Raw genomic sequence first — 21,933 nt, forward strand, 5'->3', positions numbered from 1 at the left:
GTATTTTATAAATGTGATTAAAGTCTATAATCAATGGACTTTAAAGGAGATTATCCTGGATAATCTGGGTGGGCCTGATTCAATCCATTGAAAAGCCCTAAGAGCAGAGCTTCAGCTCCTGCCAGAAAGTTCTAGCCTGTCCTTCTTCACAGCCTGCACTACAGATTCTAGGCTTCCTAGCCAGCCCTCAATTCCTGACACTACATCTCTTTATACATCTCCTACTGATTCTGGTTGAACCCTGACTGATACACTCGCCCCTCCCCAACACAAAACTTGCAGGCAAAGATGGTTTCTGTAGTGAACTCTATCAACCATCCAAGGAAACAATTCCAGTCTGACAAAAGCAATACTTTCCAGACACTAGGAAAAGAAGGAAGACTCCCTAATAATAGAATGGAAAAAGAAAATAGACCAATTCTGCTTACAATAAACATATAGACACACCCATACACATTCAGCAAAATATTAGCCAAATAGCCACAGTCAAAGAATCCTATATCCTGACCAAGTATGCTGGCATCTTGCAGGGACAACTCATATGTCTGTAAATGAAAATCCAATTTAAGGAGTAAGCAGCACACCAACAGTCAAACTTTCTAATGAAATGAATTCGAAATCAATGCACATCCTTCAATGACCTTCATGCCCCAGGACCTAAGCCTAATGAGCTGGCCTGGATCATTTCCTGAGATTTCCCCAGGCCACCTGCACACCTGCCTTGGGAGCCGCCTTATGGTTCGCTGCAGCTCAAGATAGGCTCCTCTCAAGACAAACTTTGAGCCCTCATTAAAAAAAATCCGCCTGCAATGCAGGAGATCCTGGTTCCATTCCTGGGTCAGGAAGATTCGCTGGAGAAGGGATAGGCTACCCACTCCAGTGCCCTTGGGCTTCACTGGTGGCTCAGCTGGTGAAGAATCTGCCTGCAATGCAGGAGACCTGGGTTCAATCCCTGGGTTGGGAAGATCCCCTGGAGAAGGGAAAGGCTATCCACTCCAGTGTTCTGGCCTGGAGAATCCCATGGACTGTATAGTCCTTGTGGTTGCAAAGAGTCAGACACGACTGAGCGACTTTCGCTTACACTTTTACTGAGAGGAGTAGTAGAATCTGTCAAATACCAAAGCTGCGTCCACATGTGTGTACTGTCTTTGACGGCTTCCAGAGCCAGGCAGCTGTATCTTCTGGGGCAACATCGTGGGATCCAGCAGACACTTTCCTGGAGGGTTCTAGCTGCCTCAGATTGCTGTCCAGAGTCAGCCACTTGTCACCTGTGTGGCCTTGGCCAAATGACCTAAGTGTCCTGGGCCATAGCCTAAAGGGGGCGGAAAGGGTCACAGCTCCTCTGACCTTCAGGTGAGACATCTAATCTGTGCTGGCAGCAGTCAGTGGGGAATGAGGGTGGGCATTTTTCAGGCAACCTGGGGGCCAGGGCAGCAGCTCTGCCCTGCTCAGACCCACAAGGAGTGCCCCCTAACCAAAAACAGACACCCATGGAGAACTTGGCTGGAGCCTGGTGCCCAAATTCAAGTCACTCCCTGATCTTTCTAGAAATATCCTGCTAAGAGTCAAACACATGCTTTCTTTCAAATGTAGCATTTTGCACTGATGTTTAAACTCTGGCATAAGCAGCAGGTTGCATCAGCTTTGTTTATTTACAAGCTGCATGATTCAAATAATTTAGTTTTGGCCAAAGGAAGAAAGCCTCCTTAGAAACTGACAGAAAGAAGGGAGGTGAGACCCCCAAGGGAATTTCTTTTCCCCAGTCTGAACCCAGTGAGGTGATAGATGTTAAAGTTAGGAGTCCAGGCCCTGGAGAAAACCCAGGCTCAAATCCCAGCTCCCACACTCACTAGCTGTGCGAACTTGGACCTCAATCTCCTCATCTGTAAAATGGGAATAATCATAGTATTGTCCTCAGGGGGCAGGTTTCAGAAGTGTCTCCTTTCTGGTTATTGAAATGTCAATCTCAAACTGGATTTTACTCTCCCCTCCCTACCTCCCACCCAGTGCAGCCTCCCTGAGACCATAGGTTCTCTGAGACCCTCCTGCCACTGTGCTGTCTTCAGAAAAATTAAGGGATGCTGGCTCTTTCATGAGGGAGTGGGAGGTGTTGTGAGCTCTTTTAAGGGTTCTTTGGGAGCCTGTCCACTGTCAGTTCCCTGTCGTGGATGGACAGGCCAGCCCCTGCTATTTCTTTCCCCAAGAGGGGAGAGGAGTAGGGGTGGGGAGGGGCTGTGGCAGTGGCTGGTGACAATGACAAGGCCTGTATGTACCTTTTGTACATGACAGTGGAGGGTACCTGGCTGCCACAGCTGGCAGATGCCCCTAGACTGTGAGGGCCCTTAATGCCTCACATTTCGTTGTCTGCAGAGATAGAAGAGCTCAAGCTCTTAGTGAAAACATATCAGTCGTGTGCAAACAGCCCTGGGAGCAAGCAGGACAGAGCCGCAAGCATCCTGTTCCCCTCTGCTCCGGCTGTCTTGTTTATTCTGCTCCTGGCCACTAGATGACTCTTGACAAATGTGATTGCTGATGCCTGATCTCTGACCCTTTCTTCACAGGCTCTTTCCTCACGGGGGCTCACTTTTGGTTAAGCTGAGCAGGGCTCCTCACTGGCCTCCGTTATTCTACACCCAACCCTTCCTATGCTGCCAGAGGATGCAATGTTCTCTGTGGCCTCCAGTGGCCATTGCGAACTATCTCCCACATGCTTGGCCTCCACCCTGCAAATTCCCTCTGATCCCCAGCCCTGTACTATCCCATGTCAGTTTCCTCCACTTGGCTGCCACACAGACCCTCAGTCTCACTACGTCCCAAGCAAGTTTCATTCCCTGACCCTCAGAAGAGCACTCCTGAAGAGTGGATTCCTACCCCAACCTCCTTCCTTAATTGTATCATGAGGCTTCTTGAATAAATGATGTGTGCAAGTAACTGAAGCAAGCGGGCACCCTCTCTGTGTCTCTCTCATTCCCAACCCAAGCTCCCTCTGGGCTCAGCCCATTTCTTCTTCTAATATCAGTAAACATCTGCCCCTCTCTTTGTGGATGAACCCAACAATTCAACTCCTCTGAACACTGGGAGCACAGGGATGGTGGGGGCTCCCTTGTTGAAGCTGGGAATGAGGCCAGGGGAAGATCAGATGAAGTATATCCCAGCCACATAGGAATGTTTCTGCTGCTGCAACAAACCTACATCAAAGTGGCCACAAGATGAACTAACAGAAGACGGACAAACGTGACTCCACGTTTACTTAGCTTTATGTGGGGCCTTGATTTCATTGGGAGGGCAGCCTGCCCATGACATTTCCCTGATCTCTCCCCCTACTCTCCCAGTTCCTGGACAAGGAGCCTCCCTCCCAGCCCCCTCTCGACTGCATCCCCACATTACGGTTGGTTCCTGGCATTTGAGATTCTTATCTGTTCCTTCTGTTACTCTGGAACACAGGCTCCCCCCTCTTCCTCCCCCACCTTTTCCCCGAGGGGAATATCTTAGAAGAATAAAGACATTCATCTTGGAAAAACTGTGAGTCCAACTTTTACCTGTAGGGAACAAACTTCAAAGAACCTTGATGATGGTGCCATTTTATTGACAGGAGATTTCCTACTTCCTTCCTTTTCTCCCTCTGTCGCTCTTTTACCAAATACCCACAGAGCAGCCCATGTCCCTTGGGTGCTGCCAGGGGCCCAGACCTGTGACCCGAAAGAGCTCTCCACCACGCCAGGGAGACTTGATGTCACCTGCTGCCTCTGCCTCCTCCTTCCTTGAGGTCAGGCTTCCCTCCAGTCATCTTCCCAGGACCATCTCTTTCACTTGCCCCCTCCTGCCCCCCAGCAACGCTCTGCCCCTCCCCACTGGCTCCCACCCCATCCCAGTGGATCTTCCTCCCTCCAGCACTAGTTCTCGCCTCAGGACTCAGTGACTTGTTAAGCCTCTTAGACAGCTTTGTCTTCCCCTGAAGCCTGTCCTCTCTCACAGGGAGAGGGCGGGGGAGGAGGCTCAGGGAGCACCTTCTGGGATGAACTCATACAGAGACTTTTAAGATGTAACTTTTTATTTTATTTTTTTTTATTTTTAATTGGAGAAAAATTGTTTTACAATGTTGTGTTGGTTTCTGCTACACAACAATGCAAATCAGTCATAATTATATATATATATATATATATCCCCTCCCTCTTGAGCCTCCCTCCCCTCTCCCATCCTTTAAAAAGCACAATCTAACCTGTTTTCTAAACACACCAAGTATTTACTGGGCTTCTACTTGTGAATAAGTACTATTCTCACACATCCGTTGGGTTCAATCCCTGGGTTGGGAAGATCTGGAGAAGGAAATGGCAACCCACTCCAGTATTCTTGCCTGGAGAATCCCTATGGACATAGGAGCCTGGTGGGCTACAGTCCACAGGGTCGCAAAGAGTTGGACACGACTGAGCGAGTTCACTTTCTTTCTTTCACACACATGTTAAGAGTGGCCAAAAGTAGTCATCACGCAAGGCCGTCCCAGGTGGGGGAGGGGAGGGACACGGTGAACTCCCACACTGTGTGCTGTATGGCTATTCCATTACAGAGATAGTATGTGTTCAAGAGAGCACTGCCTCTGCTAAGCCACTCTCTGATGGTGGGACCGTGATGCCGGGACACATCCAGCTGTGCATCTGCTTTGAATTTTGAAAATGAGCGTGTGCAAAGTGGCATCAGCATTTTGTTGCTATACTGGAGGTGATCCCATTCTGTTGACCCAACACTTACTGAGCACTTTGTGCCCCGTGCCTGTCGTGAAGAGGAGGGTTATGAATGGGAGCCAGTTTCTCCTTTCTAGAGCTCCTGGGCCATGGGGGAGGCAGAGGCAAACCATGTGACTGCCACGTGATGTGGTCCAGGAAGAACCGGAGCCATGTGTGTTGCCAAGGCAGTGGCCAACAGCTCAGAGGAGCTACTATGAGGAGAAAGCATCCATTGTTCATCCAGTACCTGTTGTGTGAAGTCTTTTTTTGTTTTGAAAGTGTTAATCGCTCAGTCCTATCCAACTCTTTGCAACACCATGGACTGTAGCCTGCCAGGCTCCTATGTCCATGGGGATTCTCCAGGCAAGAATACTGGAGTGGGTAGCCATTCCTTTCTCCAGAGGATCTTTTTTGTTTTAGATCAAATTAATTCATTCTTCATTCCAGCTAACCCCTGATTCTGCCATCCAAGTGTGTTGTAGATGCTCCCATGTTCAGTGTTTCTACGCCTTTCTCATCTTGTAGACTTTATTTCTTCCTAGGTCTGACCTTTATAGAATGAAAAGCACTTCATTAGAGACAGAGGCTGTTCACTATTGGAGCTTGTCCCCATGCCTCAACAACCACTCACTTCCTTGGCTGTGTTAATGGTTTTTCTGTGCACCCTCTGAGGGGCTGTCCTCTCCTTCCAACACAGATGGTGGGGGAGGCCACAGAAATACACTTTCTGGAAGTGATACATGGCTTGCCTCAAAACAGCACCCAGAAACAGGAGGAAGTCTCTCCTGGGCAGCCCACCAACTGGCCCTGGCCCCACAGCTTGAAAGCTCTCAGGCCAGAGGCAGCCTGGCACAACTTGAGTGGGCTCCTTGTGAAGTCACTGGGGCCTCAGCATGGCTAGGTGGGCTGGGCTGGGCTGGTAGAGGCAGGGGCTGGCAGGGTTTGCTTGTGTGGTAAGAATAGCTCTCTTTTCTTTTTTGTTTTTATTAGTGTTTTTTTTTTAATTATGAAAGTAATGCACTGCCATAAAAATTCAAAAAGTACAGAATGGAATAAATAGAAAACTTAAAGTACATTCCCACTCAGCCCACACAAACACTGCCTAGAGGCAGCCGTTCTGATCATTTTTGTGTGAAATCTTCTAGATAATTTATAGCATATACAAACAGAAATATAATGATGTAGTTGTTGAAAATCACTTTTTTAAACAAAAAGCAGATGCACATTTTAAAATAAATCAAGCATTGCAGAAAATACACACAAAAAAGAAAGTCAAGGTAACTCAAAATCCATCTCCTAGACATACCAAGTGTTTCCAAGGTGTTTCTCAATGCATTCAAACAATTTTATAGAAATGAACTCACACTATACATGCTCTCATGTATCTCATGGAAACTTTCTCCCTCTTGTTTAACAATATAGACATTTTCCATGTTCATATCTAGAGACCTATAATCATCATCTCAATCAGCTTCATATTATCCTGTTATAAACTTTGTATGTACGGATGGAAACCTACATTGTTACCAGCTTTTTAATATCAAAAATAACGTTGCAATGAGCGTACTTGTACTCATGTTATCTCTCCCAACCACATGTAATTGCCACCTGAAGATAAATGCCAGTAGCTCAAAAACCATTTTATTGGCAACAGTAACACCTCTGTATCCATTGCATTGGCAACCGTAAGGCCTCTGACCATGTCAAGTCTTGGCCAGAATGTGGAGCACTGGGTGCTCTCGCCCACTGCTGACCCAAAGGAAAATCACTGTTCTATTGTGAGGTCAAACATTCCCATATCTTAGGACCCAGCATTTCTACTCTTGGGTATAAGGCACCCTGCTGCTACTGCTAAGTCACTTCAGTTGTGTCCGACTCTGTGCGACCCCATAGACGGCATGCCACCAGGCTCTGCCCTCCCTGGGATTCTCCAGGCAAGAGCACTGGAGTGGGTTGCCATTTCCTTCTCCAATGCATGAAAGTGAAAAGTAAAAGTGAAATCGCTCAGTCGTGTTCGACTCTTCGCAACCCCATGGACTGCAGCCTACCAGGCTCCTCCGTCCATGGGATTTTCCAGGCAAGAGTACTGGAGTGGCTTGCCATTGCCTTCTCCATAATGCACCCTAGAGCTCTGAATATCCAAGTGTAATTTCCCCACCAGTAGCATGAATGAGCATTGGGCTTCTCTGGTGGCTCAGATGGTAAAGAGTCCACCTGCAATGTGGGAGACCCTAGTTTGATCCCTGGGTCAGAAAGATCCCCTGGAGAAGGGAATGGTTACCCACTCCAGTATTCTTGCCTGGAGAATCCCATGGACAGAGGAGCCTGGCGGGCTACAGTCCATGGGGTTGCAAAGAGTCAGATATGACTGAGCGACTAACACTTTCACTTATACAACATGAGCATCACCTGGGTTCTTGTTAGAAATGCCAATGCATTCCTAGCCAAACTGGTATCTCTGGGGGTGAGGTCCAGCTCTCTTTGTTTTAACAAGCCCTCCAGGGGATTCTGAAGCCCACGAAAGTTTGGAACCACTCACCTCAAGAATCTCTTGTCCATGTGGTCAGGAGATGTGTACAAGAATTCCAGAGCAGCCTTGTTCTTAATGGCACAACAATCAGAAACTCACCAAAGAGTAGAGATGAGGAGAAGTGGCCAGATCTCGGTAGCCCCAACTTTGTTGGGGACAGCTGTGGGAGGAACAGGTTTGGAAGGGCTGATAAGGAGTTTGATTTGGGTCACCAAATATAATGCCTAATCAATGTGCATTGAATAGGCCTTGGGATATAGGAATCTGAAATTAAGGGGAAAGTCCTGAGTTGGAGATGTAAGTTTGGGAGTTATCAGCCTTCCGATGGTGTTTAAAGACACAAGATGGCATGATGAATAGAAATCACCATAAAAAAGAATATCTAGAAGAGTTCCAAGGACTGAGTCCTGGTAACTTCCAAAGTAGGAGATTGGAAAGAGTGGAGACAATGAGAAAGGGTCAATCAAGAGTAAAGCTTTTCCCGGAGTGATTCCTGTATCCAGTGATGCTAACATGTCCAGTAAAATTAGAAAAAAAGCTGACCACTGGACATAGCAAGATGGAGAGTACTGGGGTTTTTTTTACTTTACATTATTGTTTTGGTTTTGCCATACATTGACATGAATCTGCCCCAGGTGTACATGTGTTCCCCATCTTAAACCCCCCTTCCACCTCCCTCCCCATCCCATCCCTCTGGGTCACCCCAGTGCACCAGCCCCAAGCATCCTGTCTCATGCATCGAACCTGGACTGGCGATTCGTTTCACATATGATAATATACATGTTTCAATGCCATTCTCCCGAATCATCCCACCCTCGCCCTCTCCCACAGAGTCCAAAAGACTGTTCTATACATCTGTGTCTCTTTTGCTGTCTTGTATACAGGGTTAACATTATCATCTTTCTAAATTCCATATATATGTGTTAGTATACTGTATTGGTCTTTTTCTTTCTGGCTTACTTCACTCCGTATAATAGGCTCCAGTTTCATCCACCTCATTAGAACTGTTTCAAATGTATTCTTTTTAAAGGATGAGTAATACTCCATTGTGTATATGTACCACAGCTTTCTTATCCATTTGGTAGATCAATGGAACAAAATAGAAAGCCCAGAGATAAATCCATGCACCTATGGACACCTTATCTTTGACAAAGGAGGCAAGAATATTCAATGGAGAAAAGACATTCTCTTTAACTAGTGGTGCTGGGAAAACTGGTCAACCACTTGTAAAAGAATGAAACTAGAACACTCCCTAACACCATACACAAAAATAAACTCAAAATGGATTAAAGATCTAAATGTAAGACCATAAACTATAAAACTCCTAGAGGAGAACATGGGCAAAACACTCTCCGACATAAGTCACAGCAGGATCCTCCAGAATATTGGAAATAAAAGCAAAAATAAACAAATGGGACCTAATTAAAATAGCTTCTGCACAGCAAAGGAAACTATAAGCAAGGTGAAGACACAGCCTTCAGAATGGGAGAAAATAATAGCAAATGAAGCAACGGACAAAGAATTAATCTCAAAAATATAAGAGCACTGGTTTTAAAAAGAGCCTTTTCTGTTAAGTGCTGTCCATGAGATAGAAGGGAAGAAGAGGAGTAAGAGAAAGTGTAGGTTCTTCTCTTCATGGTTGCTACTGAGAAATGGAGGAGGGAAAGAAATGAAGAGTAGCTTGCATTTTGATCAAAATGATCCAACCAAGTGGAAATAATTGATGACCCAAGAAAAAGGTAGAGAAAACATTAGCAGGCCAGAGTAGGTGGTAGGAGATGGGGTCAAGGGCCCAAGCCAGGACAAGTCATCCTGAGTATCAGGACAAAAGTCATAGATAATGGTGCTGGCTGGTTGGCAGATGTTTATATCCATCACATTTTATATAATATACATATATACCACTTTATAGATATCAGATAATAAAAACATGTTTTTAATTTTTGAAAAGTAAGCTTATTGAAGCAGAGTTGATTTACAATGTCGTGTTAGTTTGAGGCATACAGCATGGTGATTCAATTTTTGGTTTTTTTGTTTTGGCCACATCATGTGGTTTTTTAGGATCTTAGTTCCCTGACCAGGGATCGAACCCATGTCCTCTGCAGTGGAAGCACAGAGTCCTAACCATTGGACTGCCAGGGAATTCCCAAAAAGAATTTTTGAATGTTGGTATTGCTAGGTCAAAGGGAATCCTCATAGTTCTTGTTACATATTTCTACAAAAGTTACAATTCATGCTCCCACCTCTAGGACCCTTGAGGCTAAGGCTGACCATTTTCCTACACCTCCACACCTCGGATAACCCTGGGTTTTGTAGATCCAGTGTAACTTTAACTTCTCTGAGACTGTATTTGCATTTCCTTCACATGTTAATTGAGCTCCCGCAAACCTCGTTTTGTGAATTGTCTGTTCTCTTCTTTGCTGGCCTATGTTTCCTATTGCTGGCTTTGAAAGGAGCCCTTTTTTTATTTTTGGAAGATTAAGTCTTTTGCTGTCACATGCAGTTCAAATAAGTCTTCCTTGTTTGTCAGTTGTCTAATGACAGTTATGATGGGTATTGGCATACAGAAGTTTTTAATTTCTCTCTTTTCTTTTATGGTTCTTGGTTTTCATGACACACTTAGAAAGGCTGTCCCCATCCCAGGATTCCTTCTAGTACTTTTATGGTTTCATTTTTTTTACATGACAGTTCAGAGCCATCTGAAGTTTATCTCAGTGTGGATTTTGAGGTAGGAAATCCAGCTTGTTTTTCCACATGACTAGTAGTTCTAATGTCATCTACTGAGTGATACAGTTTTAATCCCTGATTTGAAAAGCCAGTGTATCATTTGATAACTTACCACATTTGACATGAACTTTTATTCCTTCTTTCATTCATTTGGCAAATATTTCGTGTGTGACCACTCAGGAACCCTACCAGGTGCTTGAGTGAGCAGGCAAGCATGAGACATGTTTCCTACATCCAAGAGGAAGGGAGGAGACAGAAGACAGTGATTCTGTAGAGTAATGAGTGCTGGGGCTGAAGGGCAGCCCAGGAAAAGACATTTGACTGGTCTTGATGGTTCGGGACAACTTCCAGCTAGAGGTGTGTGCAGAGTAGGAGTTAACCAGGACAGGGGGACCTCAGTCAACACCAAGGCTTGGAGACAGAGAACAAGGTTTCTGTGAGGATCAGCAAGAAGTCCAGTGTGATGGGAGCCTGGAGCTTGGAAGTTGGGAGAAGAGGCTGGAACCACAACAGGCATCAGAGGTGGAGTGTGACAGGGAAAGAGGAGTGTCAGAGGGTACCCCGATTTCCAGCTTGGACAGCTGGGTGAGTGAAGTCACCAGACTGACAATACAGGGGGACAATAGATGTAATGGGGCAAGCGTGGAAGCCAGAAGACCGTGGTGGGGGCGGGGAGATCCAGGGTGATGGCTTGGACTAAGAGGGTGGTGGCAGTGGAAGCGGGAAGAAGTGATCAGGCTCTGGGTATATTTTGGAAGTAGAGCCATAATCAGGACTTGTTGATTGATTGGATGTAGGAGATGACAGCCAGGTGCCTGGGCCTTTGGGCATGCACAGCTGGGAGGTGCCACTGATGGGGAAGACCTAAGAGAAGAGAAGTTTGAGGGGTGTGGAGTTTTATTTGATGTGTTTAGTTTCAGTCAACCCTTGGACATTGTAGGAGTCCCTGGCTAGGTCTGAAAATTAGACTGACAAGAGAAAAGAGTACCCATTTATTTAATATAAGGTTGAGAGCCTTCATAAGAAAATGAAGACCTGAAGAAATGGTTAATCTTGAGTGTTTTATTTCTAGGTTTGATGAAGAACGGAAAGTCATGCAGAGCCAAGATAGGATGAAGAGTTTTGAGCAAAGTGCAGTAAATTCAGGGGAACTTAGCAAGGCCTCTGTGTTCGGATTCTTCTTGGCCTTATCCCTGTCTTAGAGATAAGGACGTTCCTTTTGTCCAGGTATCAGGGGGGCACCTCTCACCTGAGAGTCTTATGAACTGCTTCCAGGAGAAAGGTGGGAGTATAGGGAAGGTCAGAGAGACCTTCTTGTTTCTGCCATTTTCTCAAACTCCCTCATCTTAAAATATTCAACATGGCATATTTGCTAGTAGCGTGTCTCAAACCCCATCATCAATGTGGTGGTTTCATTGAGTGTCTCTCAATGTAACAAGCTCTATTCTCAGCAATCTCTGTTACCAATGTAACCTTCACAATGACCCCAAGAGGTAAATGCTGGTATTCTCACCTCTTTAATACAGGTGAAAGCCTAGAGGTGGCAAGTGACTTGCACAAGGTCACACAGCTATTAATAGGCACAGCCAGGATTTGTACCCACACAGTCCAGTTCCAGAGTTTGTGCTCCTAACCTTCTAACTCAATGAAACTAAGCCATGCCGTATGGGGCCACCCAAGATGGGCTGGTCATGGTGGAGAGGTCTGACAGAATGTGGTCCACTGGAGAAGGGAATGGCAAAGCACTTCAGTATACTTGCCTTGAGAACCCCATGAACAGTATGAAAAGGCAAAATAATAGGATACTGAATGAGAAATTCCCCAGGTCGGTAGGTGCCCAGTATGCAACTGGAGATCAGTGGAGAATCAACTCCAGAAAGAATGAAGGGATGGAGCCAAAGCAAAAACAATACCCAGTTGTGGATGTGACTGGTGATAGAAGCAAGGTCCGATGCTATAAAGAGCAATACTGCATAGGAACCTGGAAGGTTAGGTCCATGAATCAAGGCAAATTGGAAGTGGTCAAACAGGAGATGGCAAGAGTGAACGTAGACATTCTAGGAATCAGTGAACTAAAATGGACTGGAATGGGTGAATTTAACTCAGATGACCATTATATCTACTACTGTGGGCAGGAATCCCTTAGAAGAAATGGAGTAGCCATCATGGTCTGAAATGCAGTACGTGGATGCAATATCAAAAACAACAGAATGATCTCTGTTCATTTCCAAGGCAAGCCATTCAATATCACAGTAATCCAAGCCTATGCCCCAGCCAGTAACGCTGAAGAAGCCGAAGTTGAACGGTTCTATGAAGACCTACAAGACCTTTTAGAACTAACACCCAAAAAAGATGTCCTTTTCATTATAGGGGACTGGAATGCAAAAGTAGGAAGTCAAGAAACACCTGGAGTAACAGGCAAATTTGGCCTTGGAGCACAGAATGAAGCAGGGCAAAGGCTAAAAGAGTTTTGCCAAGAGAACGCACTGGTCATAGCAAACACCCTCTCCCAACAACACAAGAGAAGACTACATAAGGACATCACCAGATGGTCAACACCGAAATCAAATTTATATTCTTTGCAGCCAAAGATGGAAAAGCTCTATACAGTCAGCAAAAACAAGACCAGGAGATGACTGTGGCTCAGATCATGAACTCCTTATTGCCAAATTCAGACTTAAATTGAAGAAAGTAGGGAAAACCACTAGACCATTCAGATATGATCTAAATCAAATCCCTTAGGATTATACAGTGGAAGTGAGAAATAGATTTAAGGGACTAGATCTGGTAGATAGAGTGCATGATGAACTCTGGACGGAGGTTCATGACAATGTACAGGAGACAGGGATCAAGACCATCCCCATGGAAAAGAAATGCAAAAAAGAAAAATGGCTGTCTGAGGAGGACTGACAAATAGCTGTGGAAAGAAGAGAAGCGAAAAGCAAAGGAGAAAAGGAAAGATATAAACATCTGAATGCAGAGTTCCAAAGAATAGCAAAGAGAGATAAGAAAGCCTTCCTTAGCAATCAATGCAAAGAAATAGAGGAAAACAACAGAATAGGAAAGACAAGAGATCTCTTCAAGAAAATTACAGATACCAAGGGAACATTTCATGCAAAGATGGACTCGATAAAGGACAGAAATGGTATGGACCTAACAGAAGCAGAAGATATTAAGAAGAGGTGGCAAGAATACACAGAAGAACTGTACAAAAAAGATCTTCAAGACCCAGATAATCACGATGGTGTGATCACTCACCTAGAGCCAGACATCCTGGAATGTGAAGTCAAGTGGGCCTTAGAAAGCATCACTATGAACAAAGCTAGTGGAGGTGATGGAATTCCAGTTGAACTACTTCAAATCCTGAATGATGATGCTGTGAAAATGCTGCACTCAATATGTCAGCAAATTTGGAAAACTCAGCAGTGGCCACAGGGCTGGAAAAGGTCAGTTTTCATTCCAATCCCTAAGAAAGGCAATGCCAAAGAATGCTCAAACTACCACACAATTGCATTCATCTCACACACTAGTAAAGTCATGCTCAAAATTCTCCAAGCCAGGCTTCAGCAATATGTGAACCATGAACTTCCAGATGTTCAAGCTGGTTTTAGAAAAGGCAGAGGCACCAGAGATCAAATTGCCAACATCTGCTGGATCATAGAAAAAGCAAGAGAGTTCCAGAAAAACATCTATTTCAGCTTCATTGACTATGCCAAAGACTTTGACTGTGTGGATCACAATAAACTGTGGAAAATTCTGAAAGAGATAGGAATACAAGACCACCTGACCTGCCTCCTGAGAAACCTGTATGCAGGTCAGGAAGCAATAGTTAAAACTGGACATGGAACAACAGACTGGTTCCAAATAGGGAAAGGAGTACGTCAAGGCTGTATATTGTCACCCTGCTTATTTGACTTATATGCAGAGTACATCATGAGGAATGCTGGGCTGGAAGAAGCACAAGATGGAATCAAGATTGCTGGGTGAAATATTAATAACCTCAAACATGCAGGTGACACCACCCTTATGGCAGAAAGTGAAGAGGAAGTAAAAAGCCTCTTGATGAAAGTGAAAGAGGAGAGTGAAAAAGTTGGCTTGAAGCTCAACATTCAGAAAACTAAGATCATGGCATCTGGTCCCATCACTTCATGGGAAATAGATGGGGAAACAGTGGAAACAGTGGCACACTTTACTTTTCTTTGGCTCCAACATCACTGCGGATGCTGAATGCAGTCATGAAATTAAAAGACGCTTACTCCATGTAAGGAAAGTTATGACCAACCTAGAAAGCATATTAAAAAGCAGAGACATTACTTTGCCAACAAAGGTCCATCTAGTCAAGGCTATGGCTTTTCCACTGGTCATGTATGGATATGAGAGTTGGACTGTGAAGAAAGCTGATCGCTGAAGAATTGATGCTTTTGAACTGTGGTGTTGGAGAAGACTCTTGAGAGTCCCTTGGACTGCAAGGAGATCCAACCAGTCCATTCTAAAGGAGATCAATCCTGGGTGTTCATTGGAAGGACTGATGCCAAAGCTGAAACTCCAATACTTTGGCCACCTGATGAGAAGAACTGATTCATCTGAAAAGACCCTGATGCTGGGAAAGATTGAAGACAGGAGGAGAAGCGGACGACAGAGGATGAGATGGCTGGATGCCATCACCAACTCGATGGATGTGAGTTTGAGTGAGCTCCGGGAGTTGGTGATGGACAGGGAGAGACCTGGTGTGCTGTTATTCATGGGGTTGCAAAGAGTCGGACACAACTGAGCAACTGAACTGAAGTGAACCTTCAATACACTTGGGAAAGTGGAGAGTCAGCGAAACCAAGGGAATCATGTTTTTCCGGCATGAAGGAGTGATCAACTGTGGTTAAGAGGTTAACTGAAGGCAGAGACCTGAGCACTGGGTTGAGCAACATGGAGAATCACTGGTGCCCTTGACAAGAACAATTTTAAGGAAGCAGTAGCGTTGAAATTCTGATGGGAATGGGTTTATGAGGGAATGAGAAGCAGAGACAGCCCTTATATACAACTCTTTCATGGAGTTTTGCTCAGCAGAGGAGAAGAGAAAAGAGACACTAAGTGGAGCTGAGAGCAGGGTCAAGTGAGACGACTTTCCTTCTTTTTTTTTTTTTTAACATTGATGGATATCCTCCAAATAAAGTGGACCTTCTTATGATGCAGAAAGAAAGGGACAATTACAAAGACGGGAAGTGAGAAGGATTATGATCTAGAAATGGATATTGGCACCATTCTGCAGTTATGTGACCTTTACCAGACCCGTCATCACCTTGGGGTGGACAGGAAGAAAGCAGATGTTTAGATTTGTCCAGATCTGAGTGTCAAGTGAAGGTGACAGAGGGTCTGTGGTGCGAGGGAAATTCAGATGTTAACAAAACAGGTGTTAAACTGATGGTCCATTGACTCTGTGATGGACAGAGAGGGCCAGGAAGGGAGGAAAGAGCTAATGGATGGGAAGAAAGCAGACCAACAGACAGGAGATCCCCATGAGCCGGAAAGAGAACTGACTATATGTCTCATCAGGAAGTAGAACTAATGTGAACAAGCCCACTGGAAAGAGAGGAGACAGGGGTCAGAAAGTGGAAGCCTTGCAATACAGGCTCCAGAGGTGATAACAAGATGTAGATTGCCCAAGTGGGAAGAGGCAGCTGCAGTGGACTTGACAGGTTCTTCAGTGATTTTGAAGAACTGGGAGGCCTGAGGAGGATGGATGGTCCACTGGCAGGGATGCTGTAGTCCCACACTCACTGCTCCACATCATCGCACCCCCTTCAATTCTCAGTCACCTTCTCACATGCAGTGAGATCTGGGTGGAAAAGAACAATGTGTCCTGTGCAAACACTTGCCTGAATATTCGCCTGAGTCTCAAAGGAAGAGAGGTGTTTATCCAAAGACAGACTAGTCTACTCCGAGTGGCGTGTGGGAGAAGGGAATGCCTTCCTTGGCTGAGGTTGCGGGGGGACCTCACTTACCGGAGGGACCCCAGGCTCAGTTAAGGGGGAAGTTGAGAGCTTCCTTCTAAGGAGAAGTGATGCAGCTAGACTGCTACTGTATGACAGAACTTGATGCGGGGATGAACACTTGTCTATCTGTGCTGTCTGTTACAGGAGCCCATGGCCACATGCGGCTAAATGTGACTCTTGTGACTGAGGAAATAAAGCTTCAATTTTATCCTGCTGTAATACATTTAAATTGAAATAACCATGAGTAGCCAGTGGAGCTCTAGAGAGGTATGCTAGTGTGGGAGTAGCAGTCCTGAAGGTCACAAGACCTTGGGGAAGAAAGGGGCATGAAGGAGGGTACAATACCAGGGAGCCTAAAGCCATGTGGCAAGTTCATAGTCTCCAAGTTCAGGCTTCTGTGATTCCCTTTCCTCCATGAGGAGGGGGTGGTTTGCCCAGATGGACGAGGAGGAGGCCTCTGCACTGTCCCCCTCCACCCCCAATCTCTCGAAGGCTGCTCCCCTTGAGGAAATCAAGGCAGCTAAGCACCCAGGGAGGTTTCTGGAAAAACTAAGGTGAGTCACAGTAACTTGGCTCTCCTGCATTTCCCCTTCCCAGGTGGGCATGGCCCCTAGTGAAGGAACAAATCAACAACTCTTGGAGCTGGACAGACCTTCAGGTTGCTGTGGCCTCAGCTCCTCCCACTAGCGATTTAGCCAAGTCAGGCTTAGCAGGGCCCCTGAGCGAGAGCATCCTCCCTTGCTGGATGGATCCAGCTGTTCAAGAGTCACTTTTCCTGTGCATCCTGCATGCCCTGCTAGGTCTCCCAGCCCAGGGCCCCACTCAGGTGGAGGGAACCTTCCTGTTTCTTGAGCAGGTGGTAGCTTTCACACCTTTCCTCTTCTTGGCCTGTGATCACCACGCTCAGTGGGCACCAGGCCTGCCAGATAGTCCAGGGACCTGGGCTGCTTCTGGGGCAGTAGTAGGGCCTCTGGGGGAAAACAGGGCTTGGGCCCCGGCCCATGAGGACCAGACAGCCCCCAGATCCCCCAGGCATGGCCCCTTGCTGAGAGCGGCTGAGCTCTGGGGACGAGGGGGCACTGGGCAGCCCGCCCACTGTCTCCTCCTCATGATTTCCCTTCCTCCTCCTCCCAGGAGCCTCCTTGCCGGCCAACTGTACTAAAACTCCGGAAAACCATGGTGGGAAGGTTTTCCAATTAGAACATTCTTTTTCTGCCCTGTGGATGATTCTTAAAGCAGCAAAAAGCCATTCTTCAGGGCATGTGGGGATTATCTGCCAGCGAGGCCTTGGCTCAGCCCATGCACTCGTGCTCTGGAGGCCTGGCCCAGGGCTGCTTCACAGCCAGAGACAAAAGGCAGTCTGTGTTCTGGACATCAGGTCACAGAGGCCAAGACCGATTGCTGAGTGTTTCCTGGGCTTCTTCAAAGTAGTAGTTTCTAAAGGTAGCGGGGGAGTTCAGTCTGTGAGGGTGGGAGATGCGCATGCGGCCGAGGAGGCCTGCCTGTACAATCTCTCTGCTCCCAGAGGTGGGGGCACTGTCCACCTGCTTGGGCGTGGATTCCGCGCCGTGGAATCTGCCTTCCCCACCAGACCAGGAGCCACTTCAGGGTCTGACTGGTCTCTGGGTGCAGGTGGCAGTGTGGTGGGGAAAGGAGGCCTTAAAGGGGGCATTTGATGAGTAAGAATAAGTGTGTATGTCACACACTGGAGGGGCCCAGCCCCTAAGCTGGCAGTGCAGGTCAAGGGGCCTCACAGGCCATACCTGGAAGGCGGGGTCTTGCTCCCAGACACATGGAGAGCTGGTTATAGACTTAGAGGCCGGGCCTGAAGGTTTGGGGCTCCATAGGGGCCACTCTGGCTACAACCACGCCAGGGGACCCCTGTCATAAGGGGACCCACCCTGCTTGGAGCCAGTGGAGTCACCCAACAAGTGGAAACTGGTTGAAGAGCTTAGGAGGATGAGGTGTCAGGGCAGGCCCTAGAAAGAGGGAGGGCAGGGGGGGATTAGGGTGCAAACAGGAGCCCAGCCCTTCTCACATGTGAACCTGAGAACCCCAACTGGATGGTGTTCCATCCACAGCAACCGGAGCCCTGGTTTTAGTCCTATTTCTGCCTCAGAATGGCTGTGTGGCCCCTGTGGGCTACAGTCCATCCCTCTCTGGACCTGTTTCCCCACCTGCACCATGGCAGGGTTTGGATCTGGCATGGGTCTCCAGTCCCCTCCGGTGTGAGGACACTGCCTGGGCTGGTTTTGGTTGTTTTCAGGTTCAACCTCAGCCTGAAAACTGTCAGGCCCTACCCATCATCCCCCTCCCTAACCTGGGAAATCTTGGGCTAGACTGGCTTGCCTGGGTTCTGTTCCCAGCCCTGGAGACCTGAATGGGGCCTTCCTGGAGCCTATGAGCCCTGCTGGCCACTTCCTTCCAGACTGCCGCCTATCCCCCTGTCATCTGATTGCTTCCCAAAGAACTCACCTCCATTGCCTGCTCCTGGTTCATGGCTCCCCTCAGCATAGGGGGTCACCACTTGCCCACTGCTGCCTCTTTCAGGCAGCCCAGACTGGCTGCACCCTCCAGCCCATCAGAGTTAGAGGCAGCACTTTTACCCTCAGAGCAAGGCCTTGTTGTGGGGGGACTACTTGAGCAGGGGGACTCCAGGAGGACTCTGCCAGAGCCTGGAGGGCTGGTCAGCCTTGGAGCTAGAGATGGTGGTCAAGGCACAAGAGGAGCTGAGAGTAGAAAGGGACAGGGCCAAACTCAAGCCAGGCAGGGGTAGAGCCCAGTCTGGGGGCAACCAGCAGCCACCAGAGTCTTGGCCTTCCAGCTCTAATCCAAGGGGAAGTTCACAAAGGACCCAGTGTTCTGCCTAAGAATGGACAGCAGTTCACCAGCAAGGAGACATCTTGTGCAGGGCCCTGGTGGCACAAGAGCACTCGGTGTGTCTGGGTCCACATGCCCAAGAGCAAGGAGTCAAAGAGGAGGCTGATGAAGTTGGCAAGGGCCTTGAAGCCTGACTGAGGTGGCTGGGGGTGGCCCTGGGGTGGCCCTGGCGTGGCCCTGGCGGGGGTGGGGGGGCTCCATTGGGGCAGTGAGCAGGTGGGCAGGGCAGGGCAAGGTAGGGCAAGGCAGTCACTTTTCAAGTCAAACTCGTTTGCAGGCAAGATCAGCTGCAGGGCCTGGCAGCCTGGCAGAGAGGGAGGAGTTAAGGAAAGGCCGATCCCTCCGGCTGGTGCTGTCATGGTGAGACTGACCCAGTGGGGGCTGAATCACCTGGTATGTGGGAAGAGCTGTGAGGCCCTGGGGCAACCCAGCCCCAGGCAGCCCTTGCTCACCGGCCATTGTTGGCTTTGGACACCACTCTCGCTTGTGCTCTCTGGAGTGAGCTTTCCATTTCCTACTGGTGGCCTTCAAAAGGGGGGCCACCCTCTTTCTCATCCTTATATCTACTGCTTCCCTGGGACCTCTACCTTCTACCTCTTTAAGTAAGGGTCTCTGGAAGGGTAAGGGGGCCCAGGGAGGGTGTGAGACATATCCAAGGACATATAGTGAGTATCATCTTTAGGAGCTAGGATGCCAAGTCAAATCCATGGTGACCAGCAATCTGAGATCAGGGGTGGGGAGGTGTTAGATGCTGGTCCCCAGACTGGAAGCAGAGAAACGTTTGCTGGCAAGAGACACAGATGAGCTGAAGTGACTTTATACTTTAGATATAATCCCTACTCCCACACCCCACACATATATTCACTCAGATATAGGGCCGCTTCCTCTCTACCTGATAAAGCCCGAGAAGATCAAGGACAGCTTCCTGAGTGTCAATCACCTCCCAATCCTCCCCAACCCCCCAGGTTGGTTTCCCTGTCCCAGTGATGACTCAGACAGGGCCCTGCCCTCCCCAAGCTCACCATCTAGAACAATAAAAGGTGACAGCCACTATGCTTGATTGATGCAGTCAGAGGGAACTGGGGGAGCACAGACAAGGAAGTGATCTACTTGCCTGGGTGACCCGTGCAGTCAGGAGAGAATTTACAAACACTTGAGGAAAGTTTTGAAGAATGACTAAGAACTCACTAAGCAGACAAGGGGACAAAAGACATTCTAGGGAGTCTGAGCACCAGGAGTAAAAGTGTCAAGGAGACAGGATGTATTCAGAAAGCGGAAGGAGGTGAGTGTGGCTGGAACATATTGAACCAAGGGAAGAGAGTGGCTGGTTCTGCAGCCAAATCCTTGAGCCCCTTAAAGAGGTTGCCTTTTATCTTGAGAGCGATGGGAGGCCATCAAAGAGCTACAGGCAGCTTTGGAGCCATGTGCAAAGTCCTCGACTGACTTCTGTGTGGAGACTGGATGGGGAGGAAGGCAAGACCAGAGGCGGGGAAAACAATGAGGAGGCTGGTCCCATAGCCCAGGCTTGGATTAGGGTGGCGGCAGTGTGTGTGGAGAGAAGTGGATGGATTGGAGGACCCTTGGGACCTAGATTCAGCACTGTTTGTTGAAGGAGAACCCGTAGCTCCGTGGTTTGGATGCTCTCATCCTCATAGACCATCTCCTGACCAATTCTGTGTGGTCTCTTGGAGAGAGAAGCCCCACAGGTAAGGGTAGGGGCTTCTTCTGACACTCAGCCCAACCTAGCCCCTAGCCCAGAGCCTTCACTGTCACCAGTACTCAGCAAGCATAACAATGACACAAGTACTCAAAAAGCAGGAATGAATGAATGACACTTATGAAACCACACTGGACCTCAGGATCTGGCTGTATCCCCCCACTGAGCTTGCGGGGGTGCCCTGGCTAGGCGGACAGGGTGTTCGTTGCAGTGTCTTTGGAACCCCAAGTTTCCCAGGAGGATTTCCCAGCGTGAGAACTCAGGCGCCGCCGGGTAGTTGGCTCTCTGCCTTTCTTCTCCTTCCCAGCCTCCCGGACTTCCTGCATGATCTGAGCCGACAGCCCCCGTCCTCCTCCCCACCCCTGTCTGGTATTTCCATCTGTAAAATGGATCTAGGAACAGCAGCTCTCCACAGAATGAACCTGCAGCATCTGCCCAAGTCATCCCCCCGAACCGGGGCCAGATCGGGCCGGGCGCGGGCTGGGGCGCAACTGGGCAGCCCGGGCCCTTCACGTGGCGGCGGCCTCCCAACCCGGGGGCCGCGAGCCCGGAGGAATTTGCCTGGAAGCTTGCCACCGCGGCCGAGCCTTCGGGAGCTTACTCAGGGCTCGGTGCGGGGAGCCCCGGCCTTGATTTCTCCAGCGGCCCCGAGGGGCGGGGCCGGGAAGCGGCCTGCGGGCCGAGGACCTTGGAGGGGGAATGTCCGGAATGTGCCAGGCGCATCTACCTACCCCAGGAGAGGGCAGAGGAAGGGGGCCGGCCGAGAGGAGGGGCGAGGGGCGAGGCTCTGGGCACAGGAGAAAACCTGTTTGTTCTCCTGCGGGCGGAGCCCAGTCCGCGCCTCCTCGCCGGCCCGCGCGCTCCCCACCGCGCCCCGCGCCCCGCGTCCGCTCCCCAGCCCGGCCCGGCCGGCGCTGCCTACCGGAGGGAGCCCGCGCCGCCGGACCCTACGCCCGTCCCGCGAGCCGGGCACCTGTGCCAGGTAGGGCTGTCGAGTCGCCGGCCGCCATCGGCGCCGCCGGCAGAGTCCGCGGTGGAAGGGAACTCGGGCAGACCCCAGCCGGGTGACAGCGACGACCTGGGGCCTCAGTTTCCCCATCCATAATCTTTACTCTCTCTAAGGGCTTCTGCCGGCTGAGGCACGATACTTAGTTTTCGGATTTCGCTGTGAGTGAAGAGACTAAGAAGAGAGGCACCTAAGGCTGGCCTGGCCCACCAATCTTTCTGCCCGAGAGGGTGTGATGGTTAGTAAATGGCCTGGGGCCAGGGTGCTCTGAGAGTTGATTGCAGGCCGCGGGAATGAGGGAATCTGAGATCAGCTAGTTCTCCCTGTGTCCATTTTGTAGATGAGAAAACCAAGACCCAGAGTCT

The 21,933-nt window shown here is 48.6% G+C and overlaps 1 protein-coding gene across 16 annotated transcripts in view; it reads left to right on the plus strand.

Annotated features, from left to right (window-relative positions):
* Window positions 1-21,385: 21,385 nt before the first annotated feature.
* Window positions 21,386-21,933, plus strand: part of ZNF185 (zinc finger protein 185 with LIM domain) — a 66,883-nt gene continuing 66,335 nt past the window's right edge. For 11 of the 16 annotated variants that reach the window (XM_055437801.2, XM_055437811.2, XM_055437815.2 and 8 more), the window contains exon 1: window positions 21,406-21,544. The gene's annotated coding sequence lies outside the window, so the exon portion shown is untranslated. Of the gene's footprint in view, window positions 21,545-21,684; window positions 21,807-21,933 lie in introns of all 16 variants that reach the window. The other 5 variants (XM_088834195.1, XM_055437802.2, XM_055437806.2 and 2 more) reach the window with 4 other exon arrangements.

The sequence above is a fragment of the Moschus berezovskii genome, chromosome X (assembly GCF_049115385.1).
Source record: "Moschus berezovskii isolate FMDL1 chromosome X, NW_MosBer_1.0, whole genome shotgun sequence".
Classification (NCBI taxonomy): Eukaryota; Metazoa; Chordata; class Mammalia; order Artiodactyla; family Moschidae; genus Moschus; species Moschus berezovskii.